Consider the following 6,347-nt stretch of genomic DNA (forward strand, 5'->3'; position numbering starts at 1 on the left):
TTCCTTCCTTCCTTCCTTTCTGTCTTTCTTTCTGTCTTTCTTTCTGTCTTTCTTTCTGTCTTTCTGTCTCTCTGTCTCTCTGTCTCTCTTTCTCTCTTTCTTTCTTTCACAAATAGTTTATTGTCAAGTTGGTTTCCATATAACACCCGGTGCTCATCCCCACAAGTGCCCTCCTCCATGCCCATCCCCCCCCTCCCCCCCACACCCATCAGTCCTCAGTTTGTTCTCAGTATTCAAGAGTCTTTCATGGTTTGCCTCTCCCCCTCTCCCCCACTATTTTCCCCCTTCTCCTCCCCCTTGGTCCTCCGTTAAGTTCCTCCTAATCCTCCTACATGTGCAAACATATGGTATTTGTCCTTCTCTGCCTGACTTATTTTGCTCAGCATAACACCCACAAGTTCCATCCATGTTGCTACACATGGCCAGATTTCATTTTTTCTCATTGCCATGCAGTATTTCATCCTATGACCCAGCAATAGCACTGCTAAGAATTTACATGGGGATTCTATCAGACCTCAGTTTGAAGCCTCGTGAAAGCTCCCCTTGCTCTCAGTGTGACTTGAGAAGGTAACAACCTTCCCAAGCTTCGGTGTGTCCAGTTGTAAATTAAGGATAAAAATATATTTGCTCATGTTGTTGCTGGTAAACAAAATATCATATGGCATGGAAAAACCTGAATAAATATATTTTACTCTTAGGGAGACATTAAGACCCAGAGAGGAAGAGTAAGTAGTATGCCAAAAGCCCAAGAATCAATTTCCCCAGAATGTAAAGTATAGCTTAGATCTGTGGGTTCTCCCAGTAGTGATGTTTCCATTTCTCTGTGGAGAAGAGAATAAACCTCAGGACCTAGGATGGAGTCGTTAGAAAGAATTGCATTTCAGCTCTGTCAGTGTGGGTCTGAGAAAACAAGGACACCAAGGATAACCAATGTCAGTGCTAACCTCTATGTGTCCCCACTCTGCTCAGGGAAGGAAACGTTTTGAATGAAAATGAGACAGGGGTTTATAAAAGTGATAAAAGGAGAAGAATAAATGTGGTATGGGATATGGACATCCCAACTGAGAATTCTTCAAATACACAAATGACTTCTAAATGTAAAAACAGAGTTGAGAATGAAAAGATGTATTGACTACAAAATAGCAGATTTGATCTGGAATCCATGGAGAAATCAGACACAAAGATAAAGGACTCCATTAGTTGCAAGAGACCAGAGAGAATTAGTTAAACCCCAATCAGAAAGTGAAAATAGGGTGCCTAGGTGGCTCAGGTCAGTTAAGTGTCCAACTCTTGATTTCAGCTCAGGTCACAATCTCATTATTGGTCATGAGATAGAGCCCTGAGTCAGGCTCCACACTGGGTGTGGATCCTGCTTAAGATTCATTCTCAAGGTGCCTGGATGGCTCAATCAATTAAGCATCTGACTTTAGCTCAGGTTATGATCTCATAGTTTGTGAGTTCAAGCCCCACATCGGGATCTGTGCTGACAGCTTGGAGCCTAGAGCCAGCTTCTGATTCTGTGTCTCCCTCTCTCCTTCTTTGCCCCTCCACTAATCATACTCTCTCTCTCTCTCTCTCAAAAATAAAATAAACATTTAAAATTTTTTTAGGAGTAACTTAACAGAGGACCATGGGGGAGAAGGGGAAAAATAGTGGGAGAGAGGGAGGGAGGCAAACCATGAGAGACTCTTGAATGCCGAGAACAAACAGAGGGCAGTTGGGGGTGAGGGGGAGTGGAAGAGGGCTGATGGGCATGGAGGAGGGCACTTGTGGGGATGAGCACTGGGTGTTAGATGGAAACCAACTTGACAATAAACTATTAAAGTTTTTTTTTAAAGATTCATTCTTTCTCCCTCTGTCCTTCCCCCTTTCACTCTCCCACTAAAAAAAGTTTTAGAAAAAAGGTAAAAATAATGTGATATGATATAAAGTAAAAGGTGCACCACAATTAAGACAAATAATTTAAATTTGTAAAACATTTTTTTAAATTTCTTTAACTGTTTATTTATTTTTGAGAGAGAGAAAGACAGACGGTGAGAACAGGGAAGGAGCAGAGAGAGAGGGAGACACAGAATCTGAACAGAAGAATTCTGAACACAGAATCCAGGCTCTGAGCTATCAATACAGAGCCCAACATGGGGCTCCAACTCACAAACTGCAAGATCATGACCTGAGATGAAGTCAGACACTTCACTAACTGAGCCACCCAGGCGCCCCTGTAAAACAAATTTTAAAAGGTGAAATAGGAAGGTGCAATCACAACTGGTATACTAGCTGAATTATCTCCAATTAGTTCACATCTTCATTCAAGTGACAGAGATGTGTGATTCACAGATTCTTGATCAATTCTTTACCCTGTGGTTACCTCCTGGATGTGAAATGGTCCATATTTATCTAATGAGTTTCATGGGAATGCTCCACTGGAACAGCCAGCCAGCCAGGACAATATGCAGCTAAGGGAATGCAAGAAGCTATGACCATGGAGGCACACACAAGGGGACAGTGAGAAGGGCCCCAGAGCTGCCTCCTCTTACTCTCTTCACTCTGGAGCCCTCTCTTTATGCACCAGCCCTGCTGAAATCCCATGCACTCTTTTCCCAAGTTTCCTTCAAGAGTAACAACTTCTGTGACAGGTGATATACTTACTTGTGTTTTTATCTTTTTGCATCCCCTGGTCCTGCCTGGTAGATCAGTGGTTCTCAAGCCTGGCTACACATTAGAATCACCTAGGAAACAAAAATCCCGGCACTCACATAACACCCCAAACCAATTAAATTAGCATCTTCAAATGCAGTATCCAGTTATCAATATGTGAACTCCCAAAGTGAACCAACATTGAGAACCATTCCAGACCCATCTTCTACTACTCCAGTGACTTTACAGTGTCAGTGTTTTAGACAAAATTGTAACTTGCAAGGACTCCCCAAGTTTTCTTTTTTTTAAAGACCACCTTCCTACCCCACTTCTGGCCTGTAACTTAAACATTTCCTTGTGCCTCATCATCTGCTAGATTTTTCAACATCCTGGAGCCCCTCTAACTAAACTTGGGTTTGCTCACAATGCCCTGTGGGTATCTCCAAGACGCTGCCCACAGATATAACCTAGGTTGGGAGCTGGTGTAGCATATTGCTCCCATGAAGGTGCACCAAAGAGAGGGCATTTGAAAGTTGTGTCTAATCATTTCACCTGTGGGTTGCTCCCGCCCCTGATGAAACTTCATCTTTGGCAGGAGGTAACAAAGAAGGTACGGAAGCACTAGTCATGACCCATCCATGGTGTGAGGCGGGAACATGCAAGCTGGAGAATGGGAAGGGCAGTACCCAGTTGAGCACAGTTCCAGGAAATTGACTCCTATGATTATTTGGATCATAGACATGATAACCAGAGTGGAGGAAAAAAAGAGATGATAGGCAGAGTGGCCACTTTCTCATTACCAACTGCCCCATCTGTGTCAGTCCCAGAACAATCATGATAAGTGAACCAGTAAGAGGCTAATCTGGTTCTTCCAACTTTAAGTCCTGCAGTCTTTCCTAGGAAGCCCAGCAGCAGCTTCTGAAACTGAAGCCACATAGGTGAGAAAAATGGGGAGATGCTATAGACTTCTCTATGTCTGCAGGCAGTGAAAAGGACAGGATGGCAGACACACATATTTTTTCCCAGACTCCTATGTGGACTGGGAGTCATGAGAAAGAGAACAGGAGTTAAATGACCTTCTGAAGTGGTGCCTCTCAGAAGTCCATGGATTCCGTTGCCAACCTGACAGCCTCTCTAGAACCTGAAATTTTGCACTCATTGAGAGAGCCCCCTCCATGTCATCTTTATCAAACTGTCACCCACACTCAGCTTGAATACTCCCAGTGATGGTGAGTACACTGTACCTAAAGCCACTACCCTGGTTAGGTGCACTGACTTACAAAGTGCTTTCTTACTTGAGGCTTAAAGGTACTTCCTCTGCATCATATATAATTTCTGCAGACACAGAGGCACAGCAGTCTTTTTCAGATTTCACCTGAATATTGCTCTTCATGGTATCTGTTAATTTCTTACGAACTATATCTTAACTTGCAAATATAGATTTACTTGTGTAATTATTGTTTAATGCCTGTAGCCCCTATTAGACTGTAGTCTCCATCAAAGTAAAGAAGAGTATTGACTTTTTTCATTTTGTGTCCTTAGGCCCCCAATGCTAGCAAAGGGTCAAGCACATAACAGATGTTTAATAAATACTATACCAGGCTAAATAAATAATTAAATGGATACATTATATCTGAATATGCCAATCATAATATTCTGTAATCTTCCCTTACTCAGAATATCTATCTTAAATTCTTTTTTTAATGTTTTATTTATTTTTGAGAAAGAGAGAGAGACAGCGTGAGCAGGGGAGGGTCAGAGAGAAAGGGAGACACAAAATCCAAAGACAGGCTCCAGGCTCTCAGCTGTCAGCACAGGGCCTGACACAGGGCTCGAACCCATGAACTGCAAGGTCATGACCTGGGCCGAAGTCAGACGCTCAACCAACTGAGCCACCCAGAGGCCTCTTTCCTAAATTCTTTTTGCTGTTCAAAGTAGCTGATGTTTCATTTCCTCACCATACATCCCCATGTCTCACAGATCATCAATGTAATATGAATCAATGGTGCAATATGCAGCTTAAAAAAATTCATGGATTTTAGTCTTTGCTAAAAGAAGTATTTTATTCAGAAGATAATATGTCTTAACATGCACATGTACAATTCTGTACTTTTCCCCCACTGCTTACCTAGTCTTTATCTTTTCTGATAGTTTCCTTAACTCCTGCTAATAGTCATACTGAAAACTTCCATTCTATCTCCAGATTTCGCTAACACTATTTAAGCAAAAATAATAAATTTCTCACCTGTGACTTTAAAATAACTGTACAGACTATTCCCATTTTGCTAGAATTACATGCATGCCTCTGTCCTTCCTGTTCTGAGCTCTTTTAGAGTCAGACCTGTGCCTAGTTCATTCTTGTCTTCCTAACACTTCACAGAATTTTAAGACAAAGACATGCTTAAGAAATCATGAATCAATAAATACTCCACCACCGGCCAAACAAATCACGGTGAATTTACAGCACACATGTACCTTAACAGAGACTCATTCAAAGATACAGAGACATGAGAGAGACCAAGAGAACGTCAGGGGCACAAATGGAATTGCAGACAGAAACACTGTTGCGCACCTACCTAGGAGATGCAAATAGACTCACACTCACCTGAGAGAGCTTTGTGAAGTAGCCTGGATTGAAAGAGGGTGGGCCAGAACTCACAATGGCAAGGGAATGAGCCTGGGGCAGGCACCAGCCAAGAAACTAGGTGGATTCCATGTCTCTGAATGAGAGTCCCCAGAGCCCAGGACCCTGGGGTCCTCGTTGTGCCTGAGGGTGATGCTGAACTGGTGATGGGGAAAGGAGGGAGATGAGACCTTGCCTTGGGAACAGAAGGAAAAGAAAAACATAACTCGCAGAGATCCTTTCCTCTCCCCACACCAAAAATAAAATCCCAACTCCTTCCCCATGATGAAGATGGAGACAAATTCCTATGAGCTCCATGGCAACATCCCCTCTGCCCTCAATTATCCAATTTCAAAACTGGAACTCTGAGCCCAGAACACAGGGTCTAAATTCTGGGCTTAAAAACTATATTGCAGGCAGAACCTAAAGTTTAGACCCCAGTGGACAAACTGCAGGACTCAGAGCTCAAGAGAAGAGATCTTGGAGCTCAGGATTCCACCAATAGGGGATATAACCAAAGCTTCCTTTAACCATTTATCATGACTGTTCCTTACTCAATTCTCACTCCTGTCCCTACTACTCAACCTCTCACCAAGCTCCACAAGATGAAGGTCTCCTCCAGGAGAGACGATCCCAGGATACTTGAAAGGGTTCAAGTTCACACAGATGTAGGTTTAAGTCCAAGCTTTACCATCTATCACCTTCATATTTCAAGAGACTAGCATTTTGTCAACTCAGAACCTAATTTACAAGGCGGATAGTACCTATCTATAGGGGTAGACTTTCTAATGAAAAGAAGAAAGTGACATTTTTAATGTGATTGTACCACACATGATAATTATCCTTATTATAAATTCTAATGGAGACCCAAATTTCAGATCCCTCTCATAAATCCTTTCCCCCAAATACCTAGACTTCTCATTAAGTATTTCAGTTGACCTCTTCCTTATTTCAATTTCAAATAGGTGTAGGTGTATTTCAGGGAGGAAGAGCAGGAGAACTCTCTCCCCTTTTTTTTTTAAATTTTTAATGTTTATCTATTTTTGAGAAAGAGAGAGAGAAACAGAGTGCAGGGGGGGGGAACAGACAG

This window comes from Hyaena hyaena, unplaced genomic scaffold, assembly GCF_003009895.1.
Source record: "Hyaena hyaena isolate Hyena2069 unplaced genomic scaffold, ASM300989v1 scaffold_1444, whole genome shotgun sequence".
NCBI classification, from domain to species: Eukaryota; Metazoa; Chordata; class Mammalia; order Carnivora; family Hyaenidae; genus Hyaena; species Hyaena hyaena.